Source organism: Solea senegalensis, linkage group LG19 (genome assembly GCF_019176455.1).
Source record: "Solea senegalensis isolate Sse05_10M linkage group LG19, IFAPA_SoseM_1, whole genome shotgun sequence".
NCBI lineage: Eukaryota > Metazoa > Chordata > Actinopteri > Pleuronectiformes > Soleidae > Solea > Solea senegalensis.
In genome coordinates this window covers 6,280,827-6,307,294 of record NC_058038.1, presented here as the reverse complement: position 1 = coordinate 6,307,294, position 26,468 = coordinate 6,280,827, and the positions used below count along the sequence as shown (strand labels likewise).

Below are 26,468 nucleotides of genomic sequence, written 5' to 3'. Positions count from 1 at the left end.
TTTACGTTTGTATTTTTTTTCATATGAAATTATGCCAAGATGAATAGATTCATCAGACACAATAACTGTCAGCTTGTAATTCATTACTTGTATTTTAAAAGTATTTTCTTTTCCATTTTTATATTACATGTATTATCATGAACACTATGATATGGCAAAGAAGTCCTAAGAACCAGTGCAAAAGACCACACACACACACACACACACACTGACCAATGACCACACACATAATATTAAGGTGTCAGACCACACCAAAACATACTCAAGTTACATTTCAGAGCCTGTCTCTCTTTCCAAAGCATCCCAGCATTAACATGTGCAACACAGCATGTAGCAGAGTCAGGCCGTGTGCACAGACGGAGGTATCATTTTCCCCAGGCTGGCCTGACTGGACTAACACAGCATACAAAACCACCGTGTTAAAACCTGAGAGCCACAGGGGACACACACACACAGACAAAAGAAAATACCCCAGAATCCCCTTTGTAGAGGAGTGTGTGGAATCTGACCCCGCTCCTGCCTGATGTTTGTCATCCCTGCCCTGCACTGCACACACAGGCGCGTGCACAGGAAGCTCTTAAAAGACACGCGGGCGGGCACACTGTCCATGTGGCGGTGGTCATGGGGTGCGATCACGTACCACTTGGGGGAGACAGAGGGCTGCAGTGTGGCTCTCTGAGGACCAGCGAGGCCCCGCCGTCGAGCCATTTCACTTGTGATGACTCAACGCTTGCGTGCTGCCTGTGCAGCTGTGCAGGACAGAATAGGTGCAGCAGTAGCTGTGGATTATCTCTGGTTCAGATGGGTGAAGAAGAAAACAATAAACATGGCTTTTAAATCAGTCCTGATGATGTTTAGGGGTTTATAAAGTGAGCCAAGTTACATACCACCAGTTATGCTGACCTGTGAAAACCTGACTGGATTATAAAAATGTTGAAATGGGGGAAAAGCAGCACAGCGATATCAAAAGGAGGCAAACAAACAAACACGTATCTGTCAAAAAAAACGTCTGGTTCTCCAGGCAGTGTGTGGTCAGACAGGATGACTGTTGCACAGAGGAGCTGCTTTATTTTATATGCAGCTACTGTTTGCATAAATAAATGAAAAGGTAGATTCCAGAGTGGCTCTGTGAAGGATTGAGACATTACATTGGGGGAAAAAAAAGACCCTGAAATACACCCAGCTGTGCATTTCTGCTGCTGGCTTATTGCCTCCGCCGCAAGTTATTTGTGTAAACACTAAAACCACTCAGACACACACAGGCATGCACACGCACACACACACACACACACACACACACCTACACCAAAGTAAAGTGACTCTGTGACAAACACATACCTACATGCATGAAAATATTCGCACACAAGTGAGGGCACACACATAGAGGCAGTTAAAAAACACATTAGGGCAAGCAGCCTCCATGAAAGCTGCTATTCATGTTGCCAATCTGGGAACACTCAAGAGGTTCCATCAGATGTTTTCTCAAAAGCTTTGAGCAACGTTGCTCTCTGGCACCGAATGAAGAAAATCTCTGTGGTCCTCGTCGACCACGCAACCTCCTCGTACCCCTGCCAAGCTACTCGGCTACACATCCCTGAATTAGCATCGCTGCGAAAACAAAAACCCTGAATGAAGATCTACAGATCGTACCACGCAGAGCATACATCACACACCCCCTCTGTCCTCTGTCACAGCCCAGTCTCAATCAGATGGAGATTCAAAGTGGGCAGTGTCCAGCTAACCCAAAATAGTGTATCTGTTTTGCCACACATGTCTAATAAGAGTCAGTGATTGTCTGATTAGATTTGGGCATTCAAAGGTCAAGGTCACAAAAATCATCATCTGCCTTGTGGATCAGTCAAGAAAAGGTTTATATGTGCACTTCAGTGGTGATTCCTGATCTATACTTCTTTCAATACTAATTTAAATAAATCAGTTTGAACAGAACACGTTACAGTAACATCCTTGACCTAACCTGGTAGTATTGCTTGACAGAGCCTGTTTTCCAGATGCAGGAGTCGCCATGCAAATAAGGTTAAATTGTTTCTGTCGACAAAGACCAAGCATAGGCTGAATAATAACATCGACAATCACAAAAGAAATCGCCAAAACGTGTTAAATAAGTCAAGGAAATCATTGTGTACACGGAAATAGTTATTGTGCAATGATATAATCCGTGTTTCAAAGTCTACATGGGCAATGGTGTGATCGGGATTTCCTTTTCTTCCCTTTTCCTTCTTTAACATCTTTTAAGAGTGTGAACCGCTGTTTTTCTTCCCTCTGGTGTCTTTCAGCTGTTTTGAAGAACGAGTCAATGAATCCACACCCACACTGTGGCAGATTTGCTCAGATTTGTGTTAAAGTTTCGCTTTTGGGTTAGTTAATGTGTTTTTATTGAAGACTTTGAGATTCAATCTCTTGCGCTCTATAAACGGTGGAGTAACACAGTTGGCTGGAGAAAGAATGGATGTAGTGTTTGAGGTCATTTCTATGAAACCAGTACTTTAGATATTCTGCCCTTCAGCTGTCTGCAGTGAATGAACAAGCTGCTCTTATGAACAGTGGCTCACCAGGACTTTTCACCTGTGAGCATCTTGAGTGTCTTTGCACTGCATGTCCTGCAGAGACTTTGAAGACTTTTTCAGCTCTTGGTAGACGCTGCATGAGACAAGAGCCCATGCTGTGTCTGCACACAGAGATCTGCAGGGTAACACAGTGACAGGACAGGAGACTGTCGGGGGGTAAACCTGGGGGAGGCGAGGGGAAACGGGAGGCTCTGCCAGCCTCATCATGTCCACAGACTCTCATGCGAACACCTCGACTGCACGTTTGAATCATCAATCACTGCTGAGATCTGGCTGGAAGACCCAGGCTCGCCCAGCCGTTCAGCAATAAAAACTCTATTTATGATCAAGTGTCTCCTGGTCACCGATCCTGAAATACAACAGTGCTTTCCTCAGCTCAAACCAGCTCCAACCACCAGCCCACGTAAATGAACACCCGTCACCCATCAACTGTGGCCACAGCTGGCATTAGGGGCATGGGTTGTTTCCTGGTGTGGGCAGATGTTGGCCTCCAGATGGACCAACGCAAGCGCTACGAGCATGTTAGCAGCTCCTAAATCATTCTGATGGTTTAAAATAAATAAATAAGTAACTTCTGTGACATTCACTCAGGAGCAAAACTCAATCTTTTAAACTCTAGTGTGTAATAATGCTGATTAAAGGGGAATTCTGGGCCCTATGTTTATAAATGTGGGTGTGTGTACATGAATAGTACTTACAAAAATGTTCACCATTGGTCAAGTGGATCGGCAGGCGCGACAGGCGGCATTGGCTGCAGTGTAATCTTACGTGGCAATCGCGCCATTCTGACTTACACCCATAAAAAGTGCTTGTTTTCGCCAATAATTGGCTCGGATTGTTATTGTAAGAGTCTGGTAACATTACCAGTCTGGCAACTCGGCGACAAACTCCTCTCACGCACGAGACCTGAGAGTTGTTGCAGGAGGAAGCAGCTGGAAACGCGTGTGAGAGGAGAGTACAGACTTTGAGTGACACTACTGCTCCGGTCATGTTGCCAGACTCTTACATGACGTTAAGTGTTAAGTGTTTAGACTTCGGCAACAGCGACATTGCTCTAGTAAAGCTAGATGACTACAATCAAGCGCACCATGACGTTTCAAAAGTGAATTCTGCTCAGAAAACCTGATCCTTATTGTTCCCGTCCGCACCAGCTCTGCCAGTGTATACACACGAACACTCCCTTTCAGTCAGGTCTGATAGTATTGCTTACCAGAGCTAACTTTCCGGTGAAGGTTGCAGCAAACAAATAATCTTACATAATTTCTGTTCACAAAAAAATACATACAGGCAGAATGATACCATCTACTATAAAAAGCGTCAAAAGTTAAGCACTGCAGCTTTAAATATCAGACATTTTTATTAAAATTATAATCAATATTGAGTAATTTTCCAACAAAAATATTTTTGGCTCTAGGGCGTACACCGCTAACATCCGCTGCCTCTGAATCTGTAAACAAGGACGGCGCAATTCAGCAAACATTCAAAAATAAACAGAAGCATTTAGACTTGACTAAATATAAACTCCACCAAAGCACATGGACTGACTAAGATATAAAGATTTTTTTTAAATTGTGTCAACAAGCATTGCAGGAATGTCTCAGTACAAATATGTCCCAGAGGAGACAGACAGACAGAAGAAGAAAAAAGGAGCCACAGGAAAGCACTCCTCACCAAACAGTTGGATGTTCTACTACATGTCTTTAGAATTCTTCACCTTGAGGCAGTTTCCCTGTCTGACATCCGGGCATTTCACTACAGAGAAGGTCGACGACGGCAGAGAGAGAAAAAGAGGGAGACAAAGTGTGAGTGAGCTCGGTGAGAAAGGAACAAAGGGTCGGGCGTAATTGGCATCATCAAAGTATCATTACTGTCATTAGTACTATATAGTCATTACCGCAACGACAGAACAGGCCCGGGGTCTTCGAAACTACCATGTCTTTGAGTCCAGTACATCAGAGTTGATTATGTAAAGGTTCAGGCTACAGTTCTCTAATGGGTCTAATTACACAGGAATCATCTCTGTGCTTAGTGGACCAGAAGCTCCAGCTACAGTGCAGCTGGCTCAGGAGCAGGCCGCTCTAATATTTGGAAAACACGTGATAAAGTTGTGGAATATTGTGATGAAGGTGTAAGACAAATAGTTCAATTATATGTTGATGTCTCTGCTTTGGGTTCACTGCTAACACAAACCCAGGCGGTGCAGATGCTGAAGTACCTAGACTGCTGAAATCAATAAATACAAATCTGACAAGTTTAGTTTTACATAAATGTATTATACAGTATAATAACGTCTCCCCGCATGACAAAATCTCTGGCCCACGCTCATTTGTGGCACCACACAGCACATTAAATGATGACACTAGGGCGGTCTGCTTCTGTTTGCCAGATCTGGGCCACAAGCTTCCCACTGCGTCACCACATGCCAGCAACTGTGCCGCCATCTTTACCAAAGGTGGCCAATGTTTGTTTAAAGATAAACAGGGGCACATTTATTATCTATGACATGGCACACTGTAGGGTGATATCACAGCTAGATACGGATGGGAAACGGTATTGGTGCGATTATTGGTCAAAATCACTGGATCGGATATTGGACAGATAAAAATGTCAAATCTGATACAATCCAAAAGTCCCACACTGTCATTCTTATGCGCAGACTGTAAAAATATAAATAATTAGTAACTTGTGTCCTTGAAATGGCTCGGCTTTGTGTGTTAACGGCTTCATTAGTAGTCATAGTATGTTCATAATATTGGTATTGGTAGATATTTGAGTTTGTGATATCGGTATCAGACACAAAAAAGTGGTATCATCCCATCGCTAACATGTAGATGCTCTACCTAACAAAAGTAAAATATGCCAGGCTGCGATTCATACAGTGGTGCAGTGGCTAGCATTGTTGGCTCACAGCAAGAAGGTCACCGGTTTGGATTCTGGTTCCATTTTGAGTTTGTGGCGATCACATGTTCCCCTCGTGTGCGTGTGGGTTTACTCCAGGTTCTCCAACTTCCTCCCACAGTCCAAAAAGCATGCCGAGGTTAATTGGACTCTCTAAATTGACCATAGGTGTGAGTGTGAGTGTGAGAGTGAATGGTTGTTTGTCTCTATATGTTTACCCTGTGATGGACGGGCGACTTGGCCGCCTTTTTTCGCCCTATGTCAACTGGGACTGGCTCCAGCCCTCAAGTGGAGGAAAAAGCAGTGGAAAATGAAAAGCTAAGCTGCCAAATTGGGAGAAAAACACACACAAAAACAATGATCTACCTTTATGGCCAATGCTTGGGCTAAATCATTTCACTATTTCATATATTTGTTACAGTTAAAAGCGATTTTTGAGCTATGTATATCTATATAATATACATAATGTATTAAGCGCATGTTTATTGCACAGTTACTTTTCCTGTCCCACTGTGGAGTTAGTGCCGCTCAGACTGAGCGTTTGCAGGCGCTGTCACACCGAGCCCGCACCCACACCCAAGAGTAAATAAAAAGCAGTGGCACATAAAAGTGTTTTCTCTAATCTTTGTTTACAGCAGTTCTTTGCCAGTGCACCACAGGGAGTGTTTGTCCACTATGTGTGTGTGTGTGTGTGTGTGTGTTTACTTGTGTGAATGTGTTTGCTTGTACATGTCTGTGCCAGTGTGTCCTTGGAGGGGAAAAAAAGAACAGTTTCATGTGAGGGAATTTATAAAGCATCACATTGATCCTATCACTAAAGCCGCATCGCATTCATGTGTGTACGCTCACATGTGACGTTTGTGTGAAGGGGAGTGCACACGTGTGACTCAAGTTATTCACTGGAAAAGATAAAATAACAATTTATACAGGGTGATATAGAAACGCTCTTCATGTCAACTCAAAATTCACTCTCAGAAAAATGTACAATATAAATGGAAATGCCTTAAGGGAAAATATGCTATATGTTTTGTATGTTTTTTTTGTTGTTGTTTTTTTGAGATGTGACAACACATCCGTCTTAAATATTTACATTCATGGTGCAACAATGTTATTTGCTTCTATATGACATTAGATCTTAGGCTTGTGGAATCAACAAGACATTTTAGGACAGTGCGAGAAACACCTATCAATATTATTTTACATGTTATAGACCAAAAACCAACTGATTAAACAGGTAAATAAACACATTTCATCAGACAAAATATGTTTTGAGTTTATTTTTCTTTTTAAATTACCTGAACGTTGTCAAATAATAATAGCTTAAGGCTTATTTTGGATGTTGTTTCGGAAAAGCCTTCAAAATGAGTGACATCACCATCTCAAGAGTTGCTGCCAACGCTGCCGTGAAATGAGATTATAAAGTGGCAATTTTGTGACGATGACAATACTCCCTCTTATCTTGCTAAGAAGAAAAAAAATAACCGGATGACAACAATAATTTATGTTGATTATTTTCTACATCTAAAGTAGAGAGACAGTATCCAAATGCAACATTCTGCCCCCAAAAAAAGTCTTTACAGAAATATCTTGTCGTAGACGAGACGTATCCTTGTTTTTATATTACATATTTTTCTGGACTTCTCTTCCTGTGCTTGTGTTATGCATCCAATCAAGTCTGGCATCAATCTGATGATTTGAAATTTGCAAAAATACCACACGACCTCGGCTGTGAGTAGACTGCCTCCATCCAGTGTGGCCCATTCATTTTTCGACCACAAGAAAACACTTTGGTCCAGTTTTTGCACGACTATTCAAACATCTGTCTGTCTCAGGAACGCTAAAGTTAGCCCGTGCAGGAAAACAGGCCCATATTTGCCTTGTTCACATTTCGCCACAAACTCAACTGGGGAACGGCCCAGTAAGAGTAACCACAGACGCTGGGAAAGGTTCCATACAACACGAGATATACTTAGACGTGGAAAAACCCAGGCTGAGCCACAGTCACAACACACACACACACTACACAATTAAACAGCTGCACACACACATAAAGATGAGGAAACACAATCTTTATCCTTGCATCCTCTGGGGCAGACATTTTGAAATGCAATTTGTCCAAAGGCCAAACAGGTGTTGATTTTACAGTGTGGTTGTGGCCGGGTGCCAACATCTGACACAATGTGCAACATCTAAACCACATCACATCATCACGGTGGGTTCGTGAGAAATCTCTGTAGGACATGTTGAATTTGTTTCCAACCACGAATTAATACAATTAATTTCATGACGAGTTATCCAGGCTGGGGGGGGGTAGTTACACGGAAAAGCTGGCGGAGCCCCCGCCATTGATATTGACGTATGCCGAGGTATTCTGACGACCACGTTCAGAAATAGCATCGGGGACATTTGCCACCTCTGGCTTAAACGGTTCAAAGAATCCCTCTGACTTATGAGTAGGAACTAATGCTGGCTTCCCCTTCACTCACTTTTACAGTGATTTTATTATGCATGAACGGGCAGTCGGCCAACGAGGGAAGACAATGTCATTTCTGCCACTGTAGAGGTCTCTGGATCCAAACAATAGCAAATGACTTCATTTGATGATGTCAGGGAGCAGAACAAACTTCAAATAGCAAGGAGTAGTCGAGATTTACAGTATGTATCATCACAGGGAAAGTTGAACCACCATTGACACTCGCATTGACACCTACGCTCAATTTATGACGCTTGTCCACTATACAGTTGTAGCATGGCTCGGCTCGTTTTTTGCTTTTCCATCAGCGAGAGTACCTGGATCTTTTTTTTGAGTGTCATCACTGCAAGAGTCATGAGCGGGACGTCCGACACAAGAATCAAACCGAACAATGCCGAACTGTAGATCAGTTAAAGAGACTTCAAAACCTTGAAAACGTGTTCATCTCCAACATTTTTAGCAAGGAAATTTCTAAAATGTCAATATTTAACAGAGGAGTCTGGTGTATTTAGCGACAGACTGACTGACTGTGAGCCGCTCAGTCGTAGTTTTAGGAGTATGTAGGAAATGATTCTAATGATTCAGTTACACTGAAAACAACTGCTGATACCAAACCGAGTAGAGAAGAGCAGAGCCATGCTACAACTGTATCCCCAAACTACAGGTCTTTGGACTTTGGGAGGAAGCCGGAGTGGGGAGAACCTGCAGACTCAGCCCTCCAGGTGGTATAGGTATAGAGATTTGTTGGTTTATCCAGGATTCAAACCAGTGACCCTCTTGCTCGTCGTATTGAATATTTCTTTCCTTACTCTGATGATTCATATGGGGTTTGCACCATTAGTTATAGTAGTGACGGATGTGTAGAGCTGAAGACATCATTAAAAGGTGACCACGAGTAAAGAAACTTCGAATAGAAATATGGATTTACATGGATTTTAAAAAGGAGTCTGAATTTATTTTACTCAAATAACATAATGTATTAATATTGCATATTATGTCTTAAATTATAAATCTAGTCATACAGCAGTTGTATCAGACTCAAGATTCAGACAGTGTTGTGAGCTCCGTCAGACGTCTGGGGAATGGGATTAATTCACAGCTGACTCGACACAGATCTTGCAGAGACAGATTTTGATTTCAGATAAGAGACTTAAATCCTGTTTTTATATATATATATTATTATTTTTTTAAAGAAAAAAAAAGAAGAAGGATGAAATGAAGAAAGTCAGAATGACGCGCCTCTATCAGCTCATCTCCTTCTCTAAACACCAGTGCAATCACTATCTAGTTCGCTCCAACAGTTATCTCCAGAGCACACACTGCCACGGCAGAACTATTTTTCTCACACAGCGTTTGTGACAAACAGTCCTTGCGTACACTGCAGTGCACAGACGACAGCAGCAGCAGCAGCTCTTTGGATGGCATGACTAACGGAGATGGGAGGAAACACACTTCCTTCAGGACACATGAGAGGGGGAAGAGAAGAGAAGAGGATACAAAGGTAGCAACATATTTCATACCAAGAATGATTTCCTGAGTAACTTCCCTTCCCGCTTGAAGGTTCCTGCTCCTGTACACGATATTTATTTTTATGTGGGTAGATGATTGTAAGTCCATAAATAAAAAGGCACACCACAGTGAATCAGCTGGCATCTTGTGGCCGGGAACAGCTTCTGGCCTGTTTGTTTTCGAGCAGAGGCAGACCTCCCTCTCATACAGCCGGCGGATAAATGAGGAATCCACGCCGCCTTTGACCACATTCTGTTTAGACATGATTGACCAAAACAGATTCAGACAGCTGACAGACACATTCGCAGAGAGAGGGGTACGGGGCTCCTGCTGCTGTGACATTAATACAATCATGTTTGTCTTTTCTAGCAACACATCAGCAGCTTTGCATCGGCCTTTAGGAATCTGTCACTGCGGTGCATTTAGAATATAAACTCTCTTTTTATGGCATTATATGTTTGCCTTCCGAGTACTACTCTTACTCTGCAACTTTTTGGTGCTTATATTTTGTTTACCTTGGGGAAAAAAAATGGAACATCTTGTCACGTCTTAAAAAGATAATTCACTTGACACACTATCAGGCCTCATTCAGACCTGGTCCTGACTAAAAGATATGGTTGCATGCAGACATATAGACGCCACAGCTTTGTTCTTGCTGCTTACCATCCATCCATCCATCCATCCATCATCCACCGCTTTATCGTCCACATGAGGGTCACGGAGGGATCGGTGACAATCTCAGCTGAGACAGGGACAAGCAAACATCCACATTCACACTCACGGTCATTTTCCTCACACTGCATGTGTTTGGACTGTGGGAGGAAGCCAGAGAACCTGCAGAAGTTCACCCCCCCCCACCCCCACACACAGGGAGAACATGCAAACTCCATGTAGAAAGGTCGTGAACCCGAGTCTTGCTGCAAATGCAAGAGTGCTAACCACTCTTTAGTGGTCCCTCTTGCTGTTTACGAGAACAGAATTATGTTTGAAAGTTATCCCTGTTATCCCAGACAACACTCTTGCTTGTGGATTTCATGTCAGCATTCATGAATTTGAATGGTATTAAAATGAAACACTACGAGTAATTACATAGTGGTAAAATGACTACAGTGTGACACCATTATATAATGAGAACATCTGTAGATGGTGCACCCTTTATGTAAAAAAAAAAAAAACTTCCTAAAACAAGACAGAAATCAGCAAAAACACATTTTGCCACCTCATTCCTGCCTCTCGTCCATGCAGCGTAGATGAACACTTCCATACATACACACGCATGTTCAGAGTGGGCGAAGAAGATGTTGAACAATGACAGGCTCATTCCAACACCCACCTCCTCCATCTATAATTTGCCCAATTAAAAATGTGGTGAAAGAAAATTTTATGATGTTTCACGGCTGTCAGATTCAACCAGTGTCACATTTCCTGTGCATTTCCTGCTGCTGGAGGATCCCAAAGCTGCGGCGTTTACAAGAATGACTAATGAGCCGCTTCTGCTTTTCATCTGTTTTTTTCTGGGATCGGCTGCAGAGACTTGTGATTACTGCAAGGACCTGATTGCATTAGCCTCATCGCTACCTGTCATTAATGACATTAGATCTGTAAAAGGAAACTCATTAGACACAGAGAGCTGAGTCGCTCTCCCTCACATAGACATGCTGACAAATTGCCCGCTCTGTGTAAACAACTGTAATTCATTTGTTGGGCTGTGGTGTTCATGCGTCAAGTGACTGACGGCAAGTCGTGGAATCTAGCTGCAAATTTAGAATTTTTTTCCCAAAGAAAGGAAACAATTATGGCTTAGGGAAGACCAGAAGACCAAAAGCAGAGTCGTCCCAATAAAAAGAGACATAGAGCGCGTACATTTAGGAGAATCTGCACATTTTTTGTATCTTGTCAGCTTTTTTATTCACTCAGAACAAGCGTTTGGGAGCCTTAAACCGCTGTTTTGGGGGGAAAAAAATTGCAAGATGCCACCCTCACATTTTACAACAATATACAACGTTGAGAAAACACAATGCCATACCAACAACTCTCTAACTCTTAACCCCGTTAAAGGGCCGCCTCTGTGTTTTGGTGCGCTTGTTGTTTTGTTTTGCATTATGTGCCGATTTTCTTTTTATATAGTGTTGTCTTTATGTTATATTGTGTTGTCTCGGGCACCAAAGCATCAAAGCAAATTCCTCGTGTGTTTATTACTTACTTGGCAATAAAACTTGTTTCTATTTCCGATTTTTCTCTCATTTATGTCTTACAGAACCACGGCCACAACTACAGGGTTTGGGAAGATATTTCCTGAAAACAACGTTGTGTTTGAGAACGAAAGTTAAGAACACAAGTGCGACTACAATAATGCTGTTTCAGCATGCGAGTGTGAAAGTGTGATTCAGCTGCACTTGTCTGTCTATCTGTGTGTGTGTGTGTTGCATATGGCATCAAACAGTGAGTGCCCAACTATGTTATCCAGGGATTAACGGCGGTGTTGATGCAGGCATGAGCGCCGTCCTTGCCAAAAATGTGCGCTCGCATCCATCGGTCCTCGTCACACTCCCAGTGCAGCTTCAACAAGAAGAAGAGGGACTTACTTACTATTTATGTTGCCCTACTCCTCACAGCGTCATAGAAATAAGAAGACAAGACACAAAGGGCTGATGAGACAGTAGTATATGCTGCATCAAAAGCTGCAAAAATGTCCTTCTACATGAGGACTCATATCATACACAACAAATCTAAAACTTTTTTTTTAGTTGGATCCATCTGGATGTGAATATCTGATGTTTACGCTGCTAAATAATCCACCATGTTCACAAGAAAGCTTGTTTTTTCTTCTGCCTTTTGGTGCTGGGCAGGTGTACAGACGGTTTTATCTGAGGCTCTTTCACTGGAAACTGCTGCAGCCATTGCTGCAATTATAAGAGCAGCAGAGAACAAAGTCCCAGGCTGGAAAAACAAAGGAACGAGCAATAAACAATAAACTGAAAAGACTGAAAAGACAAAACTGATGTGTGATGTAAATACTTCCATCACACATCGATTAAACTTCACGCTTAATTTACTGTCGTAAAAAAGAAAGAAAGAGATGTTTATCTTAGAGTAAGATGTTGTCAAATTACAAATATATCACGATAAGCATAATTAAATCAATATTGCACAACTCGGTCTGAATTTATAACTAGTAAAAAAGCACAATCTCATCTTTTCTTTATGATTAGGTCAAATAGAAGTTTTCATTGCATCACATACTGTAGCTGTGTTGATCTTCCTCACGTGAATTATTAACAGGAACGACAACACCTTGCATATGCTGTAGACATCATTTTCTATGTCACCATTTATAATTCTCAGCATTTATATTGCATGTTTACATATTTATTCATTTTTTTCTGATGCTTAATCTTCAGTAAAATATATTTCAAAGACAGTAGAAGGAAAAAAAAAAATTGCGATATTACTGTCTTGCATTCCGCCTTGAAACAAGATTAATAATCTAATCCAACGGTGTTTGAGAATACGATTAACAATATAACGAGGGACATGAGATTGAATCTTAAAACAAGACGCTATGAGCTCCTTTTTGCAGTTTATGAGGAAAAGAAAAGCAGGTGAAAAGGAGGACACTGCTATAAAAAGACATGGTGAACATAATGTGGTGACGCACGCAGTCCCTGCTGGGTTCATTTAGGTTGCACACGAGTGTTGACTGTCACCATGTGTCTCACAGGCACAACCGTACGCAGGGTCCCTGGTGTTCACCTGTATCGCCCTGCATCTCAGATTTAATCCAATCCAATTTCAGATCATCTCAGTTTACCCGATTTGCCCGCCAACGTTCAAGCGTGACGAACGTTTCAAGCAGATCATTGGCATAAACAAGGAGTTCATTTATGTTTCAGAACTCCAGTTTAGACAGTTTAGACTCGTTATTCCCAACAACTCGTCATTATCCAGCACGGCTCATCCGTGTTGCAGGGCGGCAAAATCCTCACTTTTTATTTTATGCCAAAAAAGAGCGAGAAATGCAACGCACTCTGCAGCTGAAGTTGTGCATGCGTGATTGTAGAAGAGAGAGCCCATGCCTCACAAGAATCCCTGCTGTGAGATACGGAGCAATCAGAGCGAGGCCGAACTCCAACAGTAAAAGCAGAAATGAAGAGGATTGGGAGTAAAGGTGGGGGTTGAACGGTCGAGTAGGTAACCCTGCAATCTGCACCATCCGTGCCGAGTGTTTGATGAGGAAGTCCATCTGCTCTGTTAACCCCCCGACACACACACACACACACCATAAGAAGATTAAAGCTCAGACGGAACGAGGTACAATCAGCAGAGCAAATGAATGGGCTCATTCACACGTTCACAAGCCTACATTTGCAATAACCACTAATATTTCTACATTTACAGCCTAAGTGAGTCTGGAGTGAAATAAGGGAAACACAAAGACATCTTCTGACCTGGTATTAATGTGAATCCTCAGTGAACTGATCACATGTGATAGTGCGATAGTGCTAAACACACTTGTTCACACCTGCCACCCCGGGGCAACTCTCCTGTGAAAGGAACTCCATTTTAAATTGAAGTCAACTCATAAATGAGCCTCCTTCTCACCTGATTTATAACATTAATAAAAGATTTCCTAAGGAGTTTAGGATTTTAATTGCTAGTTTCAGTTCTTCCTCACTAGCACATAATGTAAATGTGTAACTTATTTTTCCATTTAGAGGAAAGGCCTTTGCAGCAAGGCGACTTGGGGGATTATGCAAATTGGACACTGTAAATTGACCGTAGGTGTGATTGCGATAGTAAATGGTTGTTCGTCTCTATGTGGCCCTGCGATGACCTGCAACCCTCATGTGCAGAATAAAGCTGAAGAAGAAGAAGATTTAGAGGAAAATAGAGGATAAAGCATGTGGTTGATGGTTGGTATCGCCCCATAAGAGCCTGGTTGCAGGTAACATCTGCGAACATCTGGTTTCAAAAACTGTCATGGACCTTGTCAGACTGACTCTCGAGGCTTCAAGGCAAGAGCTCAAGATGGATGTTTAAACCAGTGTCTTCATAGCGATGTCCACAGAAATCCAATCTGCTGTAAAAGACAAACTGGACTCACCCCTGACCTCTGTGGACCAATTAAGTTGCCCCTTAACATTCTTCCCAGTGCTTTGATGAGACCTGTCGCTCCGTTCTTAAACATTTCCTCTTTCCTTTCACTTGGCACAGCGTGCACAATCCTCACCGTTGCCACTTTTCTGTCTAATTTGAGAAGGTCAAGGGACCTGCTAATCCTGGGGTCAGCGTATAATGCTCATGGGGGGGGAACCTGTACAGCATGTTCTCGGGTATGCAATTTAATTATGTTGCATTAAAAGCACCAGCTGTATCTCTACATACAATCACACAACTAACCCACACACGTGCGCACACACACTACTATAGTCCCGTTTTGCAATCGCACATCGGCACATCTTACCCTTTTCTATCAGCATGCGACAGACCCAGAGGAACCTATTAACACTGCTAAACTAGGCTAATTATGTAGCAGACACTTGAGGAGGTGTGTGTCAAAGCGTGTGCAAGATACCGTGTGTGAGAAATCCCATCGTGTGCGATTGTGAAATGACATGTCACGATGTCGGCACGACATTAAGTGACGTGAATCAGTCACTTCATTTAAAAAAGCTATTAATAACTAAACGCTGCAGCGCTGTTGCTCCACAGCAGCCTTAACTGGTAGGAAAATAGTTTTTATCACCATATCAATTTTTCAGCTCTTGGCAGTAAACAGCATTTGCATGCCCTTTATGGCTGTAAAGACAATTCACTGTTGGTTATGAATCTCCCCTCTAATGTATTTCGGGGTAACAGCGAGGATCAAGGGCCCTCTCTATCACCGTCTTGGTGGCAGTGACAGAGCCAACTGGTGCACATCGATCACGCGCTAAATCACTGCTAAGGCATTAACATACTAACAGCTATTTAGAAGCCGAAGATCAACTTCCATGAGCCGTGTGAAACATAAGCGAGTTTGCAGTAAGCGCACAGAAACACAGGTGTAGATCATGGAGGTGGGTGACAGTTTCAAACCAGATTCATTCTCTTAACATAGCTACTCTGGCAAAGTATTCTAAATGTTTTCAACTCACACTGTCATTGTAGATATTTGAGTCAAGACATTTAACATTTCATATATGTCATTTATCTATTTCCACAAGGTAAATCCGGGGCGGGAATAACAGGGTACCTCACACTATGATACGATACCCCGATACATGACCCACGATTCCAATAATATCACGCTACAATGACTCTGTGATAATCAATACACTGCAAGACAATCATATGGTGACACATCCGGACATCTGTCTAACTGAAGAAAACAAAACATCTGTGAAAAGTTAAAATAGTTAACTTCCTCCTAAATTTCCCCTCATTCATTTGAGCAGCACCACCGCATGGAGACATGAAGTAGTGACAGTAGTGGCAGGCACTGTTTACATTAGAGTGCCTTAATTTAATAATTAAAATATCAATATTTGCCCCGCCGTATTGATTATCTTATTGCATGTGGAAGGAAGACGATATATCACCAAACTAACATTTTAATACACAGGTTTATTGTCTTAATTTTAACATTAATGAAGACAATAAACATGTGCAATATTTCTCTAGCCTTCATCCACTGTATATAATGTCCATAACTTTTTTCTGTACATAATGCACATAGACTATAGTACTTTTTTTCTGTTTTAATCCCTTGCTTGTAATTTTGCTGTCTGCACACGTCTGTCTTAACTATTGTTTGCTGCTGTAACGAATGAATTCCCCCTTAAATAAAGTTTATCTTTGTATCTCTTATCTCATCTTAAATAAGACACTGCAACATAAGAGGAACAGGTTATATTCCAAACATACTTTATGGAGCGGACCCGTCTGTCCCTTTGGATGACCTGATGTGAATGAGAGTCATACCATACTATGTTGTATAACATAGTTAAACAGTACTATGGACACATATACATGCTCCTAGATAGTCAATGGTGTCCTGTATGTGTATGTGGTTTGAGAAATAAACTGTTAATCACAACTTTAGCAGTACACAGTTCCTAAGAAGCCTCTCCAACCTGGTTGGCGACCACACGAGTGGGTCAGCGTGACACAATGATGTGTTGTGTTGTTGTTGTTTGTGTTCTGAAGCTGGCTATTAGACAGCATTTGCTCTTAGAATAGTGTGATGTGACGGATCAGTGCAAACAGTGGTGACAAGTGAGAATGTCACTGGGTGTCACAGCAGTGCTATACTTAGGTTTCTGTGTGATTCATATGCCAATACGGTCACTCTGAAAGTCTTGGCCTTGGCTTTGTGTTGGTGCCTGGATCAGCGATGAGTACGACTTCCAAATGGGCCTCGGAGGTGGGCGACAATTGTTACTAGAGTCTGGTGGGGACAGTATATTTCAAACCTGGGCCTTCTTGGTGGCTTCCGGTCATGGCGGCATGCTGATGAGACGCGTGTAAGACTGCTCTGCTACTCAAATCCTTCAAATCCTTTCTAAAAGCAAAATTCGTATGAATCAAACGGCCCGACAACTACACCAGTACTAAAAAATAATACCGATGCCACCTAAGAAGACGAATCGTGGCCAGATACATCAATCCAGCCTGACCAACTTTGCAACGTCAACCGCTAAAGATAAACTAACTGCTAGCAACATGAATCCTACCGCGGACACTGGCGCCACCACTAGCGTTGACTGCCAGAAGCAGTCGGAGGCGGATATTACTACCAACGAGGAGTCCGGTACCACTTTGACAACTATACTAACGGCTATTAATAACATGAAGTCTGAGTTCTCATCCAAATTTGATGGTATCCTCACTGCCATCGAAAATGTGAAGAAGGACTTGACAGACTGCTCACGAAGAGTCACACAGGCAGAGGCGAGGATTTCGACAACAGAAGATGATACAACTGAGCTACAAGAGAAGGTGAAAAATCTAGAGAGGAAAAATAAAGACCTCGAAGAGAAAGTACTGGACCTGGAGACCCGGTCACGTCGCTCCAATGTAAGGCTTGTTAATTTACCTGAGGGCGCAGAAGGTGTAGACACCTGTGGCTTCCTGGAGAGCTGGATACCGGAGGCGCTGGAGCTGACTCCGCTCCGGGGGACAATCACGGTGGAAAGAGCACACAGGCTTGGACCAAAACGACAACATGGGTCTAATTCTGCATCGAGGACCCTTATAATGAAGTTCTTGAATTATAAGGATAAGGAAGCGGTGATGAGAGCGGCCAGGGCAAAACGGCAGATCCTCTACAAAAACCAGCCGGTGAGATTCTACAATGACATGACAGCGGAGACGCACAAGAAGATGAAGGAGTTTGAGGAGGCGAGGCGACAACTACGATCACTTGGGCTCCGGTACGGCATGATCCCTCCGGCTCGGCTTATTGTGACCTACAACGATCGCTCCCACATCTTCAACAACGCAGACGAAGCCGAACATTTTATTAAGAAAATCCAGTCGGATAAGGAACAGAACTGAGGTACTGAGGAGTAGAGGACCATAAGACATGCAAATTAAGTCGCTGTTGATACATTACTCTGTTATCCTGTATTTGTAGAGACAGAAGTGGAGGGCAAAGTTAAAATTGTTTAATTTGATACACTGTTCTGAGTTCCCTCCCTCACCTGTCTATCGATAAGAAACGATTTATTTAATATATATTACTTAATTCAGGAGACCACATATAGGTATGTTTTTCATTTGTTGGGTTGCTCTAAAACAATTATCTGAATGATAGTAGCAGAGCAGTTAGGTATATTCAGTTTCTCTTTTTTTTTTTTCCTCTTAAATTATTTTGACTATTATTATTATTATGCATCAGCATGGTTATACTGTTCCTCACATTGTGTGGACCAGCTTTTTGCTTTCTGGAGGTCCAATATTTGAAGGGGGTGGGGGGGCACCTGGAGGAATGACTCTCAGGTGTATGTTAATGGCCAGGGGAAAGTATTTCGTTCTTGGTTCCTTTCCCTCTGTATTTGGGCTGAAATTACTTAAAATGTTGGGGAAACTCAAAGTCATTTATCTCAATGTCTGTTGAACTAAAGGTTAAAATTACATCCTGGAATTGCAGAGGGCTACAAAAAACAAAAAAGGTCAAACAAGTTATGAACAGGATTAAAGTATTACAATCTAACATAGTATTTCTTCAAGAAACTCACTTAACACTTGGAGATGAGCTCAAAGTGAGGAGGAGGTGGAAAGGAAACATTTTGTCAGCCCCCTTCACCTCTCAGGCAAGGGGTGTCATGATCTTGGTTCATGATTCTATTCCTTTACAGATTCACAAAGTTATTAGGGACAAGGCAGGACGGTACCTGATTATTCAAGGGAAAATTCTCAGGGAACAATTAATTCTGGTAAATATTTATGCCCCAAATACAGATGAGCCAAAATTTTTCCAAGACTTATTTCTAATTATTGCTTCTTTACCTGGTGCTTGTATTATGGCGGGCGACTTCAATTGTACATTAGACCCTTGGAAAGACAAAAGTTCAGGAATGGATCGATCACATTCGGGAAGCAGGAGTGTCATTCATTATTTCATGAAAGAAATGAATTTGATCGATGTGTGGAGGGAAGACAATCCCAATGATAAAAAATACTCATGCTTTTCTAGTACACATCAGTCATATTCCCGTATAGACTTCTTCCTGATTTCAGCAATACTAAAATGTAAAATTAAGAAGGTTTCCTATGATGCAATACTCCTGTCAGACCATGCCCCAAACTCTTTAATCTACTGTGATCCCAAATTGACTTGTGATCGTCCTAAATGGAGATTTAAAACGAAATGGCTTGCGGATACAGGCTTTGTTACCTTTCTTGACGAACAGATTAAATTCTATTTTGAAACAAATACAACAGAGACCTCAGGAAGTATCAGATGGGAAGCATTTAAGGCATTTATTAGAGGACAAATAATTAATATCACTAGCTCTAAAGCTAAGGAATCGTATAAGAAGACAAAATCACTAGAAACAAAAATAAAGAAATTAGAAGAAGAATACTATCAATCAGGATCTCAAGGTACTCACCAAGAACTACTTCTACTAAGAACGCAATATAATGAAATATCTTCAACAAAAGCTTTATCAGGTCTACTACGACTTAAACAGACATTCTATGACCAAGGTGAAAAACCTGGCAGGGTGCTAGCATGGCGCATCAAGCAAATGCAGAATGAAAGGCTAATAACTTCATTGAAAAATGGTAATAATGAAACTATTGTGGACCCAATTGAAATAAATGAAACCTTCAAGAATTTTTTTGAAAATCTGTATAGCTCAGAAATAGGTTTAAATACTTTAGAACTAAATCATTTTTTGGATCATATTCATATTCCCAGAATATCAGAAGAAATTAAAGAAGAACTAGAAAAAGATATAACTTTAATGGAATTATCTGTTGCCATTGACAATATCAAAGGAGGGAAAACCCCAGGGCCAGATGGGATACCTATTGAAATTTATAAAATGTTTAAACATAGACTTATGCCACCACTATTAGAAATGTTCATGGAATCTTTTCGAAATGGAATTCTCCCAATATCCTTAAGAGGAGCTCTAATCACTTTGTTGCCAAAACCTGGCAAACCAAATAACAATTGTGAAAATTTTAGGCCAATCAGTCTTTTAAATGTGGATTTAAAAATTTTGAGTAAGATAATAGCCAGGAGACTTGAGAAAATTATTCCAAATATTATTGACAAAGATCAAAATGGCTTTGTAAAAAATAGGCAAGGCTTCTATAATGTTAGGAGAATACTAAATATATTGTTTGAAGAAAAGGGGGCAGCAGATACAGCATTACTGTCATTAGACGCGGAAAAAGCGTTTGACAGAGTGGAATGGTCCTATCTATTTGAGATCCTTACACGTTTTGGTTTTGGAGAAAATTTTAATAAGTGGATAAAACTACTTTATACAGAACCATATGCTGAAATCATAACTAATCGTAATATATCCAGATCTTTTAAAATACAAAGAGGATGTAGGCAAGGAGATCCCTTATCTCCCTTGCTGTTTATAATGTCTATAGAACCACTGGCAATAGCTATACGAATGCACCAAAACATAACAGGCATATTAGTTGGGCAACAGGAGCACCGTCTAGCTCTATTTGCGGATGACATAATAATTTTTCTGAAAAAGATGGAAAAATCCATTCCTGAATTATTAGAACTCATCAATATATTTGGAAAAGTCTCAGGATATAAATTAAACAAATCCAAATCATCAATTATGTTTCTAAACCAACTAGAAAGTAAAAACCCTCCTAATGTAGCTACTCAATTTAAAATTGTGGATTGCTTCACATACTTGGGTATCCAAATTGTCCCAAAACTTAAACATATTATAGCATGTAATTATGAACCATTAATGCAAGAAATTTCAAAATCACTGGATAGGTGGACACATATACCAATATCACTAATAGGTAAAATAAATATCCTTAAAATGAATATACTGCCTAAACTGTTGTATCTGTTTCAAAATCTTCCACTTCCTCCTCCAAGTAACCTGTTCACTCAACTAAAAAGATTGTTTATCAGATTTTTGTGGAATAATAAACGTCCCCGAACACGACTATCACTACTGTACTTACCTTTTGACAGAGGGGGACTGAAATGTCCCAACCCACTCTGGTACTATTGGGCAGCACAACTGAGAACATTGCTATTCTACTTCACAGAAAGAGATGCTCCTTTCTGGAAAGAAATGGAGGAACTCCAGCTAAGTCTGCCCCTCCCTACATACCTATATTCAGCAAGCACTAAAATCCTTAAAAAGACTACAAAAAATCCTATTGTGAAAAACATGATTGTAGTGTGGCATCAAGTTAAAAAATATCTTAAAGAAACGTCCTCTCTCTCTGTCTTCAGCCCAATATGGAGGAATGACTCCTTCCCACCGGGAAAAGCAGACGGGGGATTTAAATCTTGGGTCATGAAGGGGCTGGGGAAAATAGGAGATCTGTACAATGTGCAAAAGGTGCTGATGTCATTTGAAGAAATAGTTGATAAATTTCATATACCCCGTAATCATTTTTTCAAATATCTACAGTTAAAAAATTTCATTAGAACACAACAAAATCAAACATTAGATATCCCTGAAATGTCTGTTATAGAGAAACTAATGAATACGAATTGTTTAGGGAGGGGTCTAATTTCCAAAATGTATAAATGTCTGGTGGATGGATGTGCAGAAACATCTATGGGACGGCTGGGGGCATGGAGAGAGGATCTACAGGAAAACATCTCGGTGGTTGAGTGGGAAGAGGCATGTGCTAAAGCACAATCAAGAACTACTAACACCCGCCTAAAATTACTGCAATATAATTGGTTGATGCGATCGTATATAACTCCAGAAAAGCTAAATAAATATAATAGTGCTATTCCTGATATTTGTATCAAATGTGAGAGGGAAAAGGGGACATTTTTCCATTGTATTTGGCAATGTACAGACATACAAAAATTCTGGCAAGAAGTAAAACAATATATTCAAAATATTTTACATATTCAACTACCTTTAATCCCACAGCTGTTTATATTAGGTTTGTACCCAGAGAATTTGAAAATAAAAAAAAATAAACGATTATTTATAGATTTGAGTATATTAATTGCAAAAAGAATAATAGCTCTATCCTGGAAAAATACCAGAAGACCAGGAATCAGCAGGTGGTTTACTGAGCTATCTACCACTCTGCCCTTAGAGAAAATCACCTTCACACTAAAACAACAAGAGCATCATTTCCATCACATCTGGGACCCTTTTATTTCTTATATATCACGAATAGATTTGCCACATGTGATGGAAGAACCTGGAGACGTGTGAACAGTGGCCCTCTGTAATATTCAATTATACAGTAATGTTTGTTGTTTTTTGTTGTTGTTTACGCCTATATAATGGACTATAACTATTTAGTTCCCCAACCAAAAATTGGAACAATTGGGATGGGATGGGGTGCGGTTGACATGTTTGTTCAATACATGTGATTGTATTTCTTTATGTTGTGAAAAACAATAAAAAGAATGTTGGCAAAAAACCTGGGCCTTCTTTCCAGATTAAAGCTGCTATCATACATATATATATATATAAGTTGCCTATACTCTAAGTGCAAGGATCACAAGTCCATGTTTTTCCTCTCAACTAGAACGTGGTTAACTGAACCACAGCTGCACAACTCATCAATATAATTTAGGTCTATTTCGGCCTGCAGAACTAGATGAAACAATTTCACCATCTGGTTTGATGACAAGATGGGAAAAAAGGAAAGTAAAATATTTTAAAGAAATCTAAGAAATAATAATAAGAAAACAATGAGATAAGATGTATGAAGGCTTCAGTTTTCTCTCCCTGGGATGATCCTGGAGCTTAAACCCTCCAAGCCACCTGACTGACAGTATAAACTGGTACTGTAATACAAGCTGCTGTTAGTATATGCATGAAAAACAGATTAAGAAATCTAAACCAACACATATGCTCTAAGGGAAACCAGTGGAAGAGTATTCTGGATCGTTCCTGTTAGATTTCATAAAGTCCATCCCACAAAATGTGTGTCTTGAGGGAAATATGACAGCGTGTCATCAGCCTGACTGCGTAGGTGGGTAGTTTTGAAAGCGGATGAAAATTCAAACGGAATGAGTCTTTTGGCCCTCCAGATATTTGCAGCAGAGGTATGACATCATCCTTCACACCTTTTCCAGTAGACATGACAAAGGAACGCAATCATTTCTCAACCTGCAGCTTCCACTTTCATTAGCAACAATGTTCATGCCATTCAATGCCAAGGGGCAGATTGTTGGGTATTTTTTTTTTTTTAGCCATGGCCCATTTCCATATCTGGGGCGAAATGAATGATACAGTGACGAGACAGGAATATGACAAAACTTGATCAATTAGATGGAAATTCATTTCTGCTTCTGATTTCTTCTCTGAACGCCAACAACGTTCAAATCACTAGACACATGTTTTTTTGAAAAAGGTCAAATGAAGTTGGTTGTTTGCTAACGGACCGAATCACCATGTATTTTCCAGAGAAAATTAAATAAAAGAAAAAGACTAAAAGTTGAAATCAAAACGTCTCAGCCACATGTGACCTGACAGCTAACTTTGAAATGAATGGGGTTTTTTTACAAATACATTATGTATTATTGTTTCTCATTACTTTGTAAAACACACAACTCAGACTGTTGACTTCACTCTTTTTGTTATATCCTTCATATTCATTCAAAGTGATTAACAAAGCTGAATGAAACGACTAGAGTAGTAACATGACGATGGGGATGACAAAGAGGACACAAGTGAAAAAGGTATTCCCATATTTACCCCATTACTCACCCGTCCGTTTACACAGAGCACACATTAATTCAACCGGCTCTTTCATTATCACGCCTTTATTCGTACTACACATCTGCAGCATGACAGAGAAGAAGAGGGGAAAAAAAAAAATCACTTTCACGAACAACACCCAGTGGACTGTCGGCTAAAAACTGGAGTGACTCTGATTGTGTCTCACTGTCACCGAGAGGAAAGGAGGGAGACGTGGAGGACGGGAAAATGACATAAAGAGGAAGAAATGAGGACTGGTCCCAGCGCAAAGACAAGACAAGAAATGAGATGCCATCGTACACTGATGTGGTATGAGACTGCTCAGCACCTCCGACAGCAGATGCTGAACACACACACAGGGTTGCACAACTATTCTAGTCTTCTTCTGACGGCCTAAACAAAGTGTTATTCCTAACCCTAACCTTAACCAGTTCATGCCTAATCCTAACCGTAACCTAACCATAATCCAGGTTTAGCCCTAACCACTTCCTTAGCATTGCGGTTCTGCCTCATTCGGACCAGGTTTTGCTCCCCATGGAGACTGCTGGCTTTGACAAGGTCAGTGTTGATACCAGAAGAGGTCCTAAAGAGGTAACAGATACAATCACACACACACACACACACACACACAAGGAGATGAGGAGGGGTAATGATGCATGAAAGAGAATCACACCTCTCCTCCATAGAGGGCTGTTACTCTGCTTGTCACATGGACAACACTTTCAAATGACACCACTATCTATTCATGAAGCATCAGTGTGTGTGTGTGTGTGTGTGTGTGTCTGTTTGTGTGTATTTGTAACAACACGTGCAGGAGGATGTGTATCTCGGCTTGTAAAACTACATATTTTATTCATATCAGTGAAAAAGGTTCAAGTTTCCTGAGAACTGCGTCATCAACGCATATTCCCTGCGTCCAGACTTGTACCGCCACCCGATGGTGAAGTGGGATACTGCAGGACCCCGACGCGCGAGTATACCATGGTATGTGTGCGGAAGTATACCCGGGCCTTTGGGAGTGTACGTGCGGTTTCATCTTTTACCGTAAAACATCTGTAAAGACACCTGTTGATTTCTATTCATGCACTTTACGTTAGCATCAATACTATTTTCCTCCAACGTGTTTCAGTGTGTGAAAGATTTAAAAAAACAAAACAAAACCAAAGACATAGTAGTCGCTGCATGACTTTTTCCTCACGTCTGTGAAAATGACAAGTCCTCCAGGTCATTATTACTGAAGACGCCTCGTGGATAAGAAGTGAAAGGTCTTCAAATATCAAATCCATTTGCCCTTGATTCAACTAATCGTGGATTACTGAGAGGAGACGGTCGATATCACTCGCATGTCTGTGAGGTAGATGTGTGGCTGTTTAACTCACCTTTGCATTAAGGCCTGTTTTAGCACATATAGACTCTTGTTTACGTGACAGTGTCTCCAGCACTCAAAGCAAACTCTCAGACACTTCACCTTTCTACCATCCGCTGCAGGGATTTCAGGCGTCTCAGTGCAGATTATTTACCATCCGTTCATCAAGATGATAGCATAACCTCGGCCACCTGGCAGAGAGGCAATAAAGAGGAAGGGGGAGCATTTCAAGGGGGGAGGGTCAGGGATTTTATTTAAAAAAAAACACACTTTACTGAGAGGGTTATGTGATCAGAGTAGCAGAAAAGAGAACAACTGTCCCAAAGCCAGTAGTCTATTTACAGTGTGAGGGCTGTGGGTGTGAACTGTCCTTGAGATACTGATCTATTGCTTAGCCAGCAAGGCTATCTTCATCTAGGCCTTCTGTGGCTCGGCTGGGGGACAAACACGTTGATTAGATGTCGCTCAGAAAAAAACAGCAATGCCTCAACCCCATCAGACCAACCCTGCCTCCGTCTTTTCTTCCTCTCATCACTCCCTCTTTTCCTCCACACTTCAGTTGTGTCCCTGTTCTTCTTAACTAATGTGTCTGTAAGCAGAAAACGTCAGGAGGAGGAGGAGGAGGAGGGCAAGTGATTAGGATTTAGATCATAGAATACACACACACACACACACTTTAGCCCATGGATGACTTTAAGTCAAAAGTGAAGGGCGGTGGATTACAGGCAAGTGACGGCTTAGCGTGTTATTCAAACCATTTTCCATCACATTTGCACTTAGTTGAGTTCTAATTCCCCTTGATTAACGGGTCTGTCAACAAGGAGGGCATCTGTTGTGCTGAAGGGTCGTCATGTGGAGAGATGCTCATCACAGACACTACAGTCACTATTTTATCTATTTATGTTTTTAATTTATTCTTTATTTAGCCAGGAAGGTCCCACAAGATCTCTTCTAGCAGATATCAAGATAGCAGCGCAAATAGTGCAAACAGTTACAGAGACAACACAGTGTCAGATATAAAACTCCCAACAGAATATAAAAGCTAAAAGGAAGTCGTTACAGGAGAGTAAAAAAAAAAAAGAGAAAGAGAGACGTAATAAAAGTAAAGAGCAGAAGTTTACAGGCCATACTGACGTGATCCTTAATCCGAACCCTGCAAAAAGGCGGTTTAAAACAACAACATGTTTCTTTCATGACGGTCCATAAAACGCCTTTAAGGTGTTTAAAGAAGGCAGTGTCTGTAG

The 26,468-nt window shown here is 41.1% G+C and overlaps 1 protein-coding gene across 1 annotated transcript in view; it reads right to left on the bottom strand.

Moving 5' to 3' along the window:
* Nucleotides 1–26,468, bottom strand: part of znf385c (zinc finger protein 385C) — a 141,467-nt gene that overhangs the window by 92,474 nt on the left and 22,525 nt on the right. The gene's annotated exons all lie outside the window — the stretch shown is intronic.